The sequence below is a fragment of the Tenrec ecaudatus genome, chromosome 3, assembly GCF_050624435.1.
Source record: "Tenrec ecaudatus isolate mTenEca1 chromosome 3, mTenEca1.hap1, whole genome shotgun sequence".
Lineage (NCBI taxonomy): Eukaryota > Metazoa > Chordata > Mammalia > Afrosoricida > Tenrecidae > Tenrec > Tenrec ecaudatus.
Window position 1 is genome coordinate 6,012,822 of NC_134532.1, and position 16,733 is coordinate 6,029,554.

The 16,733-nt window shown below is 39.3% G+C and overlaps 1 non-coding gene across 1 annotated transcript; it reads left to right on the top strand.

The window, feature by feature from the left end:
• Window positions 1–5,240: 5,240 nt before the first annotated feature.
• Window positions 5,241–5,405, top strand: LOC142444062 (U1 spliceosomal RNA). Its single transcript, XR_012783738.1, has one exon. It is a non-coding gene; the product is annotated as a U1 spliceosomal RNA (small nuclear RNA).
• Window positions 5,406–16,733: the final 11,328 nt, after the last annotated feature.

Sequence of the window (16,733 nt, forward strand, 5' to 3'; positions counted from 1 at the left end):
GCCATGGTTGAGGTCCTAACTGTCCCACAAAATTGTGTTCCTCACAAACTCAAACCGGTTAAACTGCACCAGAAAAAAACCAGAATCTTCACTCCCTGAACTAGTGAGTTGCTAGGCATTCTTTATGACAAGGAGACCGGCTGTTCCTTCTAATAGAGTTTAGAATTCTAGTGCCCAGGAACAGACCCACAGAGCTATGGTAATCCCAGGGATTGTAGCCAATAACTTTTCCTTGTGTGACCATCTCAACTAAGAAGAGATCTGATCGGGCGCTACATCTATAACACACTTCTGGAGAGGCTCCATCACCCCTGCCTTTTGACAGTTCCCAAAGGAGCTTCTGCTCTGAGAGATTTGACCATAGTTAAATTCATTTGAGAAACACTAGAGTGATACATGCAGCTAAATCACATTCATACAGGAATGAGAGAATTGTATATATATTTCTTTCTAGCCTTCTATTCTAATGCTTCCTTAAACACAATTTGTACTTGGGTCACAATGAGTGATTTGTTTCCAGAACACGCAATGTTCTGTCTCTTTTGTTGACCCTTTCTCCATGCCATTCACTCTCCTTACCATGTTTCTATGCACTGTTTCTTGTCCTCTCACAAGTACGTTTTGTTCTTGCACGGTCAGTTTCCATACCTCTTTCTCTAAAAGGATGTCTTCTTCATGCTCCTTTGACCTCCGTGCCCACTGCTAGCAAGAGGTTTCAACTCAGTGTACAATAATCTGTAGGATTAGTACTTTCGAGACTGTAAATCTTTATGAAACCACACAGCCTCATCTTTCTTCCAGAGTGGCTATGGGTTCAAACTACCAACCTGTCACTTATACTAGTCCAGTGCTGAATCTACTCTCCCCCCATAGCTCATTTTAACCTCCATAGCATCGTATTTATACCTATCCCTTTAAGTTTTACTATTTGTTTAATTAATTATGTCTATTTTTTCTGCCTCCCCACTTGTATCTAATATCCAGGGGTTTGTGGGAAAAACCATCTTTATTCATATTCCACTTTCTTATCACATTGGTATTTAATACATGCCTGTGGGATTAATACACAAGTAACAATTCTAGTTTACCCAGAAATATAATATGGACTGCCTAATAGGCCATTAAATATAAATTCTAATAATAATTTCTATTTCAATACTAAATCCATGATGTTCTTTTTTTAAAAGTGTAATATTTTTGTTAGTTGGGTGCTTCCTGTCCCAGCAACCCTGTGTTCATCAGGCCTGGAGGTCCTGGTCCCGAAGGAAGGAACTCTCTCACCTGGAAGCACAGCACGGATTCCACTGAACTGGCAGCTGAGAATGTCCCCTGGCCACTTTGGGCTTCTCATGCCTTTGGATTAACTGGCCAGGAAGGGTGTCACTGTACTGAGTGGTGTGATTGATCCTGATTACCAAGGAGCAATTGGACTGATGCTACATAATGGAGGTAAAGAAGAATATGTCTGGAATCCCGGAGATCCCATAGGCCGACTCTTAGTGTTACAATGTCCTGTTATTAAAGTAAATGGTAAGTTACAGCAACCCAATCCTGACAGGACTTAAAATGACCCAGATCCCTCAGGAATGAAGCTCTGGGTCACCCTGCCAGGCCAAAAACCACAGCCAGCTGAGGTGCTTGCTGAGGGCAAAGGTAATACAGAATGGGTAGTAGTAAAAGGTAGTTCTACCTATCAATTACAACCACGTGATCAATTGCAAAAGCGAGGTTTGTAATTGTCAATGTATTTTCTTTGTATGTGATTATTGCATATATTTCCTTTGTGCAGGTATGATATATCAGATACAATTTGACACAGTGGGTTTTCATTTATATGCATTATAGATGATTGATGATAAGTATAAGTGTGATTTCATTAATGTCTGGAAATTATATAAGTATATATGGCTAAAGAATTGTGTACAGGTGCCAGGTTGGCAAGGGGTGGATTGCGATAATATATTGTGCCAGCCTGGCTGATGAACGCAAGTTGGATTAATTGAAGGGCGGAGAGGTAAATGGCTCGGTGATAAATGGCCTCGCCTTTCTAGTCCTGTGCCTCAATTTAAAGGGTACACTACCTGTGGGACGCCTAGCCTGTGGACTGTGTCACTGTAAGTTGAGGTCCCGTTAAGCCCACATGATTGGAATGTTCATCTCTGGAGCTGGGGACTGACAGTTGGTGACCTGCCTTGGTGTTTGCTGCCTGGGTATATATAGCCCAGCTCTCTCTACAGAAGGGGACTGGCAGCTCTCAAGACTTAAAGGACTGCTAGTGTCTCACTGCTTTATAATTTATAATTTAACTGTTAATTTAAACCTGTATATAATTTAACGGTTCATTTCTTATGTTATATATCTATCTTTATATATATATATATAATTACTAGCAATCTGGTTTTGTCTCTTTAGAGAACCCTGTCTAACACATTGGGAGATATTAAAAAAGGAGGACCTACTGATGAATCTCTCTTCTCACTAGTAGTGAACCTCTCCTTAGTCAAGAACAGCCTCGGAACAAGATGTCTACTTCTAAGTAAATAGCCAGTGAAAACCTTTGAAAAGCATGGGAACACTATCAGATACAGTGCCAGAAGATGCGCTCCTCGGGCTAGAAGGCACTCAAAATAGAGGAAAGGCTTCCTTCTAAAAGTAGGATCAACCAAAACGATGTGGAGAAAGCAAAAGCCTTCAAGACCTTCATTTTTTGATGGGCTACAGGTCAAAATGAGATGAAATATCTATTAAACAATCATATCATAGAATGCAGTATGAATCTCAGAAAATTGGAAGTGGTAAAAAATGAAATAGAAGACATAAAGATCAATTGGTGAGATGAAATGGATGAATATTGAAATTTTAAATCAAACAATCAGGTGGTTTACTCTGCAAGGAATAGCAATGACATCACATTCTTTTTCAAAGGAACACTTCAAAATCTATCTTGAAGTACAATGCTTTCTGTGAAAGGATAATATCTATAGCTTAAGAAAACCAGTTAATATAACTATTCTTCATATCTATGCACCTAACAACAACACCCCAAATTATTGCCTGGAGATTATCTTTGAACTTTAAATAAATACCGTCCCCTCAAGCCTAAAACCAGACATAGTTTAGCTTAGTAAGTAAAGAATGTTTTGAGTCCTCTGCTCTCCAGGGCTTGCTCTCTCTCTCTCTCTAACTTTCACTCTCTGTCTTTCTCTCCAAGTATATCAGCAATTCTCAACCTCTTGGGTTGCCCAACTCATAACAGTTATAAAGTAGCATAGAAATTAATTTTATGGTTGGGCATCATCACAAGATGAGGAACTGTATTAAAGGGTCACAGCATTAGGAAGGTTGAAAACCACTGGTCTGTTTGGAACCAACTGGCGAAAGCAACACAAAAAGTTATATAGGACAATTTATGTCAACAGTGGAGGAAGAATTTAATAAAGGGGTGAGGATGGTTGCACAAATTGAATACTGTAATAAATATCACTGATTTATACATACAGAAATTGGTATATTTTCAACAACAAAAAATAAATAGTTAAAAGTTCTCATCATTTGACCTGGACTCTAAAAATATAACTTTAAAAAACAATTTTGGAAAGGAGAAAATAAACACTTTGCCTTTCTTCATAGTTTCATTTTTATAAGTTATATAGATTGTTTTCTTAAAGAGAAGTCTAGAACAGATGAAACTAGAAAAAAAGTAATTTATCGAATGGCCTTATGTCTATTCAAATAATATCATGGTGAAATTGTTCTTTTGGTTGGAGAAAACAGAAATAAATCCTTTCCGTTGATTTAAAAAATCTTCTCTATTTTCAGAAAATACTTTGGAAAACATACAAAACAGAGTAACAGATTTGACTTCAAATCCCAATAATTCTTCTATGTAACACTGTCGTATTGTTTATTTGTAAAGTGATAATTGTGCCTACTTACAGGGTAAAATGAGATCAGATATATAAAATGTTTGTCACAATACCTGACACATAGTATAGCCTCAATAGACATCATAGTAGAATATATAATGAACAATGGTGGCAATGTTGGGTAACTTTGGACTACTAACTGAAAAGCTGACAGTTCAAACAAGACCAGTTGTTCCAAAGGTAAAAGATAAGGCAAATTGTTTCTATAAAGATTTATTGCTTGAGATATATCTCAATATTACAGAAAAAATGGGTTGAGAATCAAAGGCTAAAGAAAACAAACCAGGCAAACAGTCATTCAAAAAAAAAGCAGGGGTTTCAATGCTAACCGCAGATAAAATCTTATGTAGAGTTGCTATGTTAAGCAGGGTTCTATAGAGAAACAAACCCCAGGCACCTGAATTATCTATATGGATAGGTTTATAGAGGGAGAAAGAATATAACAGCTAATCAGCCCACTCAGCAACACAGAAGGCACAGTTCAACTCACTTTCTTAGAATAGGTAATATACTGGAAGTCCTTGAACTCATGTGGGATGTCAGGTCCAAGGTCAAGGAAACTGACAACAGAGTCCTCCCTCGGGAAAGGCAGGCAGAGTCTACCCTGAGGCAGCAAACAGCAGGGTTAGTCACCAACAGTCAGTAGCTTGGGAGCTTAGCCAAGCAAGCCCAGATGGGATATTAAATTCAAGCAATGCAAGGTAACAAGATCCACAAGCCTCAAGCTCAAAGCAATGTATGCACCAGCAGCATGGCAAAGCAGGTCTCAAAGGAGCCTCAAGCTCTAGCAACATGATCCACCAGTTGGCTGGGCCCACAGGTGGTGTAGCAGATGGGTTAGGGCAAAGAACTAACTAAAGCAGCAGCACGCTGGTCTGATCACCAGAAAGCAAGAGAGAAGGGGGTGGCCCTTGTTCAGCCATTTACCTCTTTGCTGTCCAATCATTTTGCAAGCTGATTAAACTGACATGTTCCTATTGGCCAGGTTGGCACAATAAACCTAACTATCATAGTTGCTGTGAGTTGTAAATGGTGGAAAGAAGGCAAGAATGAACCACAAACACACATAAACACATGCAAAATGTGCAGATAAGAAAGGGAGGTAGGAAAACACCCAACACAAAAGATACAAGATGACATTATAGAGTCCACAGATGGATATAATAACCTTGAGTATCAATGGACTGAACTCGGGCATTAAAAATCAGAAACTAACAGACTGGCTTAGAAAACACAACCCCTCATCTGCTGCCTACAGGAGACATATCAAGATCACAGGCAAAAATAGGCTGAAAATGAAAGGCTAAAGAAAACATACCATACCTGGCAGGGGAGATACCATGATCACGAAGGTGGTTTTCCCAGGGCGAGGCTTATCCATTGCACTCTGGATGTGCTGACCCCTGCGATTTCCCCAAATGTGGGAAACTCGACTGCATAATTTGTGGTAGTGGGGGACTGCGTTTGCGCTCTCCCCTGAAAAAAAAAAAAGAAATAAAAGAAACCATACCAAACAGATTGCAATGTGAAAAAAAAGCAGGGGTGGCAATCCTAACTTCAGATAAATTCAGCTCAAGGTGCAAACCATAAAAATAGATAAGGAGAGGCACTACTCAAAGGAACAGCAGACTAGGAGCCAGTGAGCATAATAAATATATATGCATCCAATGAGAGACCCATCACATTTGCCATTCACACACTCTAAAAGATGAAACAAGAAATCACAGGTTCAGCAATTATAGATTACTTTAATACACTGCTTCCTGAGAAAGATAGATCACAGGGAAAGAAGCTTAACAAAGAGGATACAGATCTAAAGACTACGATTAGATGACATGACCTGATAGGTATTTTAAGAGCACTCCACCCAAATGCAAAAAAATTCATTCTTAAAAAAATCATTATCTTCAAGCCCACATGGCACATACTCAAAGATAGACCAAATGCTGGGGCACAAGTCGAATCTGAGGAGATTCAAGCACATTGTGATCATACAGACATCTCTCTCTGACCACTGTGCCATAAGACTGGAAATCAACAAAAGGATGATTATGAAAAAAAGAGAAAACAATTGGAGGATGAATAAACCTCTATTGCAAAAGGAGTGGGTACTGGCACAGATCAGAGATGAAATTAGGAAATTTCTAGAAACCAGCGAGAATGTACCAGAACCTTTGGGACACAGCAAAGTCAGTTGTCAGAGGAAGTTTGATAGCAATACATGCACATATGAAAAAGGAAGAGAGACTTTTGATTGATAGGCTGGCACACAACTTACAACAACTAGAGTCAACAGACATTGTTACTAATAGCAAAAGAAAAGAAATTCTAAAATCAGGGCTTGGATTCTTAAGAGGGAAAAAAAGAAAACTATGGAAAAAATTAATGCTGCTAAAAGTTGGTTCTTTGAAAGGACAAACAGAATTGACAAACTGCTGGCAAACCTAACCAAAGAAAGGAAGGAACAATTTCAACAGCAAGGATGAGGGATGAAATAGGGGACATTAGAAAGGACACTAATGAAATCAAAAGAATAATTACAGAGTATTACAAAGGCTTGTACTCTAATGAATTCAACAACTTGGAAGACATGGACAAATACTTGGGAAAACAATCCCTCCTTAAACTATACCAGATGGACATCAAGAATCTCAAAAGACTCATAGCAATAGAAGAAATAGATAAAGTTATCAAGGGACTACCAACAACAACCACACAAAAATAACCCTGGGCCAGATGGCTTCACAGAGTTCTACCAAGCATTCAGGGAAGAACTGACACCAATCCTATACGAACTCTTCCAGAACATAGAAAAAGATGGCAACCTCCCAGACTCATTATATGAAGCTAGTATAACTCTGATACTCAAAGTGGACAAGGACCCCACAAGAATCAAGAACTACAGACCAATATTCCTAATGAACATCGATGCAAAAATCCTTAACAAAATACTGGCCAATAAAAGACAAGTTTATAAAACAACTAATTCACCATGAAACAAGTTGGATTCATACCAGTGATGCAGGGATGGAGCAACATACAAAACACCAGTAATATTATTTGCCATACTGACATGGAAAGTTATAAGAAGCACATGATAATATCAATAGATGTGGGAAATGCATGGGCAACATCCAACACCAATTCCTGTTTAAGACACTCAAGAACATAGGGGGAAATTCTCAATGTACTACAAGCTATATATGGAAAATCAACAGTCAATGGGGTTGTCAATAGTTAAAAAACTAAAACAATCTCTCTGAAAAAGGGAACCAGACAAGGATTCACACCTTGTCCCCACTTCTATTTAACATTAAAATTGAAGTCCTGGCTAACAACATAAGGCAAAGAAAAGATATTAAAAACATTCATCTAGGGAAGGAAGAGGTTAAACTATCATTACTGGCATATTATATGATTTTATATATGGAAAATCCCAAAAGCTCCACAAGGGGAGTGCTAGAAGCGACAAAGGAATATGGCAGGGTAGCAAGATACAAGAACAACAAACAAAAGTCTATCAGACTGCTATATACATTGGACAAGACGACAAAAGAGGGGATCAGATAGGTAATACCCGTCACAAAAGCCAAGCACAAATTAAAATATCCAGAGATATAACTGACTAAAAAAAGTAAAGGTTTGTACAAGGAAAAACTACAGATCACTATTACAAGAAACAAAGAGTAACCTTGACAAATGATTGTGGATTGGAAGTTTCAATATAGTAAAGATGTCAGTTCTGCCCAAGGCACTATATAAGTTCAATGTTATCCCAATACAAATACCATCATCTTTCTTCAAAGAATTGGAAAAACTGATTACCAACTTCATATGGAGAGGGAAGAAGCCCAGAATTAGCAGAGAACTCCTCAAGAAGGACAAAGTGGGCGAGGTTGCTTCACCTGACTTTAGCATCTATTATACAGCCACAGTGGTCAAAACAATGTGCTATTGGTGTGATGATAGATACTCAAACCAATGGAAAATAACTGAAAACCCAGAAATAAAATAATCAGCATACAGAGAAATGGTCTTCAATAAGGGCCCCCAAAATATAAAATGTGCAGGAGATGCCCTCTTAAACAACTGGTGCTGAAAAAAATGGTTATCTACCTGGACAAAAAATGAAGAAAGACTCTTACCTCACTCCATGCACAAGAATAAACTCAAGGTGGATCACAGACCTTGAGGTAAAACTCCAAATTATTAGGGCCATCAATGAGGGAATTGGGAACCAACCTGACAACTTTAGCTTAGGGAATACATAGGCTATCAGAAATAGGGAAGGACACAAACACAGAGGAGGCACAAAATTGACAAGTGGGATATAGTGAAGATAAAACACCTGTGCACATCAAGAGAATTCACCAAGAACCCCCGGACTAGAAAAACATCTTTGGCAATGACACATCAGACAAAGGCCTTATTATTAAAACCTAAAATACCCTGCTAACTTACAATAAGAAAAAAACTAATTTCCCACTGAGGAGATGGGCAAAGGACCTGAACAAAAGTTTCACAGGGGCATAAATCCAAATTTCCAATGAACATATGAGAAAATGTTCCTAATCATTAGCCACAGAGAAATGCAAACTAAAACAATGAGATACCACTAACACCCTTAAAGATCGCCCAATTCAAAAAATCAGACAGTAGCAAGTTTTGGAGGGGCTGCAGTGAGATAGGAACTCTTGTCCACTGCTGGTGGACCTGTAGGTATGTTCAGCCATTAAGGAAATCAATCTGGCAATATCTAGAACAGAAGGAAATTGAGCTACCATATGACCCAGCAACTTCCCTACTGGGCATATACCCAGAAGAGGCAAGAAACACACCAGAGCCAGACATCTGTGCTCCAATATTCATTGTGGTGCAGTTCACAAACGTAAGGAGTTGGAAAAAATCCAAATTTCCATCAACAGATGAATGGATTAAAAAAATGGTGGTACATACATACACTGGATTATCAAGGGTTCATGGGGGCGGGAGCGGGGAGGGAGGGGGAAAATGAGGAGCTGATGCCAGGGGCTTACGTGGAGAGCAAATGTTTTGAGAATGATGAGGGTTGACACAATTGATTGATGTATGTATGGATTGTGATGAGTTGTATGAGCCCCTAATAAAATGATAAAAACAAACAAAAACACAATGATGAATGAATGGAGCACATTGCTGCATGGGAAGAACGGGAGGAAATTATACTAAGCGAAGTAAGCCAAACACAAAAGGACAAATACAACATGAGTCCCCTCAGGTAAGCTTAAAAATGTAAAGGGGGTATAGGGGAAAAACTACTATATAAATACATTCCTGGAATGAGGTCCAGGTACTATGGCAGGGGCCAGACCCAATCCAGGAATATATATGGCAGCTAACTAAAAAGGTGGGGGAAAGAAAAAAAAAAGATATGGGTAGCAGGGGAACAGGGCACTAACCCACCCAAGAGGAGGGTATTGTTCAAGTTAGGGACCTAACTTCCACCCGGTGTGCCAAGACGTGAATGTAACATATCGTCATGAAGCAGTGAACCAGCAGAGAGGTCTGTGGGTTGGCCCAATCCCAAGCAAGTGGTCATTAGCCGCCCCCCCCTCTCCTTTACCCCCAGAAGAATGCACTACAAAGAACAGCACCGAAGCTGTAGCTCAGAGAGTGGGGCGCTGCTGATCAGGAGCAAAGAAAGAGGAACATGGAACATCCTGACCCACTAGGAACCGAGGAAGATATTCTGGCTTGGAGCAGCCAGTGCACAAAGAGGACCCTAGGGCTGGCCCCACCACAAGACACCACATCCCTCACTGACCCATAGTGCTACCGGGGACAACACTGGAGACACAGTGTGGAAATTGTGCCCAATCTGACCCACTAACACTGGGGCAAAACACTAAGGGCATGCAACAGAGCAGCAAGGGGAACAGAGCAACAAAGTCCCCAAGGAATACCAAAATAGTCTTTGGGGTTAGGGTGTGACTCCCCATCAGACTCAAATGGAAAATACTTATAAAGATCAGCAGACAGACCTGGAACTATTTATAGGCTTTTTTTTTTTTTTTGCTGTTGGTTGTTTGTTTTCTTTTATTTTTTGCTTTCTTTTGCTTTGTCTTGTTTTTGTGCTCATTATTGTCTCTGCATGTCTATCTTGATAAGATAGACGAGATAAACAATCCAGAGGAGAAAACAACGGGATCAATGGTTCTGGGTAGACATGGGAGAGGGGGAAGCAGGGGAAAGGAAGGGAGTGCCAACAAGCCATGAACAGTACACCATGAGGGGAAGGGGAAAGCACGGGGAGAAAGGGGGAACCCATGATTGACATATAACCACCACCACCCCCTGCCAGGGTGACAAACAACAGAAAAGTGGATGAAGGGAGACAGCGGTTAGTGTAATACATGAGAAAAAATAATTTATAAATTATTAAGGGTTCATGAGTAAGGAAGGGTTGGGGGAAGTGGGTAAGTGTGCTGATACTAAGGTCTCAAGGAGAAAGAAAATGATGGTGGCAACATATGTACAAATGTGCTTGACATATGGGTTGTGATAAGAGCCCCCAAGAAAATTATTTTAAAAGAAAAAAAAATGCTACGGACCACAGTTCTACTATGACACACATGGGTCAGTTACCCTGAATCAGATTTAATTCAACAGCAAATAATTAAAACAAAATCAGAAACAAATAAACAAAACTCCTAACCTTTATTTCTTAGATTTGAAAATGTAAGGCAAGTTTATGGAAGAGTCTGATTTCTTCCTTCTAGTCAATGCTAATTTGGGTAAAGGTACCAGGAATATAGTGGTGTTGTTCCATGCCAATCCAAACAAACAAAAAACCAAAACCCCATGTTCTCATAGTAATAGTTGTTTCAATTGGGGATTATAGTACTCTTATGCTTTTTCTACAATAGTGCAGTTAAAAATTTTAAACCACAAAGCATTATAATTGCTATCCCATAATTGCTTTACTATACATGAAAAAGCTACACAATTTAAAGTAAGTATTATAAAAGCTATTGTGGGCATATCTTACGAATGTGTGGATTGTTATTGTTGCAGGGAACATTAGCGATTGCTGAGCCTTAGCCTCTCATTTTTCTCACACAATCTGAAATTTGGAGAGTTTAGCTGTGTTTGGTTAGAGAAGAGCTAGGATCCCCCTGCCCCACCTGAACCTACTCCAGCTCTCCTGAGTCAGGATCCTTCTCCGCCAGTTTTGCCTTGTAAAAAAGATGTGTCATTTCTTTTTTTCATTGTGAGACTGTGAATATCAAAAGTCCTCCAAATCTGCTTTAGTGTTTTATTTGGTTTTTCTTCTCCCACCAGTTTAAGTTTCTAACAAAACCTTCTTTACTGAGTAATGAACAAACATAATTGGGCACTTACTAGTTGCCAGACAATATACCAGACACTTCCACAAATGATTTTTCATTACTCTTTATAATAATGTTATTTTATAACTTAATATCCCAGGTTTACTGATAAGGTGAGCCCAGAAATATTTACTGCCAAACTTATATCTTGTTCTACATTGTATAGTTAGACGTTATTCCCTTTGTGTACGATTGCAACTTCCCAGCCTGTGAATGAGAATGAGGTGACAGCAGTATTGAATCCTAAATTTAATGTGAATTGTCAAACTCCCATTCTGAGTTAGAAACTATTCATTGGCAGTGGGTTTGATTTTGTTTGTTGTTGTTGCTTGTTTGTTTGCATTGTTGCTTTTTTTAGAGATTCATACTAGTGAGGGGGTAATGGAGAATAGACACAGGGATTGTGTGGTACTCACCTAATCTGGTGTCAATTTAAGGATTAAGAGTGTAGGGGTGGAGTCTAAACTGTCACTATGGAGATAACCAATGAGACTTCTGTGTGGGCATAGCCCTCTCCTGAGAATTCTGGGAAATTAGGTACTTCCTCATTGGAGGTGGAAGAAGCCTCTCTCTCTCTCTGCTACTCCCTGGGAGACATTGCAGAAGACAAGCCACATGGACACAACCAGACCTCAGAAGCCGGAGAAGCCACAGAGAGACCCCTGCCAGTCACTTGAACCAAAGACTTTCTACCCACTGGCTTGTGATCATCCTGCATTTGGCTTCATTGCATGTGTTTTGTGAGTTTGAAGAGCACTTTATAGATTGGTATCGGACATATGGGCTAGTATCAGACTTATGGCCTTGGACTGGACTGGGTTGGGATGTTTCTCAATGTTCAATTCCTCTTGTACATAAACCTCTCCCATTTATACATATGCATGCTTATGAATGTGTCACTACCCAGATAACACAGGTTGATAGCTGAATGCTTTAACCACTGCTCCATCAGGGCTCATTTATGAATCTCTGGAGATCCCCAGATGCCAACGCTTCCTTCTCTCTTCTCCTGTAGGCTGTTGCTCTGTAAGTTTTAACTGGGTTGATACATAAACATATCCTGTTTAAGCTTGTGGACTGTCCTTCCATGAATTTCTCCAAGTCTCTGTTCCTCAGATGCTCACCTGCAACTCCCTGACTACCACCTTGAGAGACTCCCAGTAGGTTTCCTTGGGCCCCAAGGTAAACACAATTTGGGGCGATGGATCCTTTAATTTTTTAATGGGGATACTGTTGCTTGTATGGGTTAAGGGTAAGCGTTTTTTACTTGAAAACTCTATTCCACCCGCTTAGGTCCTTCTATTGAATTCAATGGGCCAGGTCAAATTTATTATGTGCACTTAATGAATTCTCTTTTGGGAGTGGTAAGTGGGAGCAGAAGGCAAGGTAATTAACTTGTGGAAATTTTATTCCATTAGCAACCCCAAAAGCCTTTTTTTTCCTGTCCCCCTGACAACCCAACAGACATATTTCAAGTTATTTTTCTAGGATTCTCAACTCTATTTGTAAATATTGAATCTATTTTCTACCAGAAGGGAAAGAGAGAAGAAATGTTTCCCTAATGTACCATCAAGTCCCAACTCTTACCTTTCTAGGGGCATGTATTTCCATAACACAATGTAAATATTTGTCCTGATTGGAAACCAAATTGAATATCCTTTAGAATTGATACGTGTACTTCCATATTTTCTTCTAATGCTCTTCATTAGAACCAATATCTGGAACTGAGTGCTTTATGCCCCTCCAATTTCAGGAGAATGAGCATGCTTGGTGACAGCTTTACAATTCAGAATTTGTTACTCTTGATATAGAAAGAGAAGACATTGCTTCATGATGCATATTAATATCTTCACAATGCACTTGTCACACCATAGAAATACATAGAGATTGATTCCAAGAAAGGCGCATTACAATAAAAAATATGATGTCTGTCACCGTTTACTTGACATTGACTATAAATTGGCATATGAGTATTTGATCTACTTTTAGGAAAAATTCCACTACTTTGAAAGTTTTTCCTTCCAAGCAAATTCAGTAAGATTTTAATGACAAAATGACTCCTCTTTGTCAATTTCTCAAATATAGCATTAAGAAAAGATAGCATTTTAAAATGTTTTTTAAAGAGTAAAAGCAGGTAAATGAAAACATGAGCAGGCCTGGGACTCCTTTGGTGGTAGAAGTGGAGCCCGACTCCACCTTTCCTTCCATTACACACTCTAGATACAAGTTCAAACAAAGCTCAGTTAAAATGGTTTGTAGGGAAAAAGCCCCTGAGACTGGAGGAGAAACCACAAGATGTAGAAGAAAAATGTTGACATACTGATGGGCAAGTGGAAGAGTGGCAAGGCATTCCTGCAGAGAGAAGTTAGACTTACGGTATGGTTATCCAGAAAGATGAAGGAAAAGCCTAATATTAGAAAGTGTCAAATTTTAAATTGTTTTTTGCATTGTGCTTTTCTGTAATTGTTTCCAGCAGCAGTGGTTGTTATGGGTTGAATGGTGCCCTCAAAAAGTATGTGTTGTAAGTCCAAATCCCTTTACATTAGGAAAAGTCAAAGTTGAGCAGTGGTCAAGTGCTCAATAGCTAAACAAAGGGTCGGTGGTAGGAACCCGCCATGGCTCCATGGGAGAAAGATTTTCTGTGTCTGCAAAGATTTCCAACTTCTAAAACCCTACCGGGTAGTTGACTCTACCCTATAGGGCCAGGTCACTATGAGCCAGACTCCAGTCGCAACAGTGTATTATTTTGATTTATACATTGTGAATGTAATCCCATTTAGCATTACATGTTTGTTCATGCTGGGTGTATCCGAAAGCAATCACCTTTGACATACAAAAGGAGCAGTTTAAGCCCCACAGCACATGAGAAACAGGGAAAGACAGATGCCAGGTGGAGATCTCCAAGCAATGCCAAGAAGCACAGACAACCACCTTCTCCCAGAGCAGACAGAATGAGCCTTCTCTTAGAGTCAGTACTCTTCATTTGGACTTCTAGCTGCTTACAGTGTGATGAAATAGGTCTCTGTCTGTTAAAATCAACCATTTGTGGTCTCTCTGTTACAGCATTACTCAATAGCTAATACTATAGTCTTTGTGAGAAGTTAAGGAAAGTGGAGTAGAGCCTGTCCTCCAGCAGAAGTGAGCAGGAGGAACACCTCACCCAGAGAGCCCAGCAACCAGCCCTCACCCAGGAGTACGTCCAGAGTTAAGGCAACAAACAGGCATGCTAGCCTTCTAGGTATGTTCCAACATCTCAAGAAAAGGTAGGAAAGGGTATAAAAGGAATTTCATTTGAGGCATCCAAGTAAAAGCTGAAGGAGCCCTCGTGGCACTATAATTAGGTATTGGATTACTAACCAAAGGATTGCGAATTCAGCTCCACCATTCTCTTCTTGGGAGAGAGATGAATGAAACTTTCTGCACCCGTAAAGATTCACAGTCTCTAAAACCCTATTTAAGGCCACTATGAATCAGAAACAACTCAGTGGAAGTGGGCGTGGCTTGGATTAAGTAAATCTGAACCAACAAGGTTGGAAGAATTGAGGATGTCAGACTAAGCCACCTCACTTACACTCACATATGGCAGTAATCCAAACAAAATGTTAGGTAGGATGAAAATAACTACAGTATTTAAAAAAGAATGTTTCCTTACTATAAAAGTTCTAGTAATCATGGAATTAATGATTTAATCCTCAGGTTTCTTAGTTTCAACTTTATAGGATGTACCCAAACCAGTGTATTTTTAAGCTGATTAAATCAGAGCTACATTATTTATTTTGGATGACTCACAGTTTCTTAATATAAGTTGGGGCGGGTGTTCTTTTGACAGCTAACACTGGAGTGTCTCTTGGGTTGAAATTTTAAAAATGATTTTTAGGCCACTTACGGTAAAGAAGGAGAAGCCTGGGGGGCATGGCCTAAAAGAGACTGAAATACAGTCTTAGATTGCTTTGCAAAAGAGTAAACCAACGTGGGGTTGGGATGAGCAGTGAGAGAGAAAGGGAAGATGAAAAAGAAGGTTCCAGAAGATGGAAGGCTGAAACTGGACAACATACAATGTACGAACTCTTTGCTTAAAGACATGGTATCACTGATTGCTGCATAACAAATTATCCCGAATTTAGGGTTTCAAAACAAGAAGCATCTATTATATCTTTTCTGTGCATCAGGAATCTGGATACTGCTCAGTTTGGAGCCTCTGGCTGAAGGTTTTTTTTATGCAGTGCACTCAAACTGTCAGATAGAACCACAGTCCTATGCGAAATCTTAGACGGGGGAATATCTAGGCTCCTGGGCTCAAGAACTAATGTACCACCCTAAAATGGTAAGAGCATGTCACTTCATTTCCTTCAGACCAAGTCAGAGAGAGAGAGAGCACCCAAGGCAGGTGCCACAGTCATTTCGCAAACTAATCTTATAAGTGAAATGAACCTAGGGTCATCTTAGAAGCTGTCCACACAGGTCAAAAGAACCAAAACCACATCTATTTCCATCAAGTTACCACTAATCGTATTTTTAAAGCATTTATTCCTGTGTTATTTAAAAAAAAAAAAAAGTAATTCTTACTCTGAGAGCAGAAGAACTAGGTGATGCCCAGTTACCACTATCAATTACCACAAATACAAAATAAAACCTATCAACACCAGATTCACTCTTAGTGACTCTGAGCATAACAGTAGAACTGAGATCCATAGAGTTTTCTTTGCTGCAATTTTTATGAAAACAGTCGGACAGCGCTTTCGTAATGGTCTAACTGGGTGGGTTCTGTCAACCTTAGTGACCAAGAGCAAATCATTTGTGCCCCCTAAGGACAAAGCTATACAGCAGCAGTTCTCAACCTGTGGGTTGCAACCCCTTTGGGTGTCGCACAGCCCTTTGACAGGGGTCACCTGATTCATAACAGTAGCAAAATGACAGTGATGAAGTAGCAATGAAAATAATTTTATGGCTGGGGGGTCACCACAACATGAGGAACTGTATGAAAGGGTTGCAGCATCAGGAAGGTCGAGAACCACTGTGGTAGAGGGTCTTGAATAAAGTGGGAGAAAAATGTGAAGCAAAAGTCAATAGTATAAAAGAGACAAAGAAAGCCATTAGATAATGATGAAAACCACAATTGAACAAAAAGACAACCATAATAAACACCTATGTATCCAATGAAAGGCTCTCAAAATACATTAATCAAACTCTTATAGAATTGAAGACAAATATATCTTAGTACAATAATACAGGGAGACTTCAGTAAAACACTTTTGAGCAAAGTTTAGATTAACTGGAAAGAAAATCAACAAAGATATAGAAGAACTGAACAACACAATTAATCAACTTGATCTCCTTCAACCAACAAAAATACAATATATATTTTTCTAGTGTACATGGCACATATTCCAGAATAGATCACAGGCAATAAATAAATCATACATATATTTAAAAACATCAA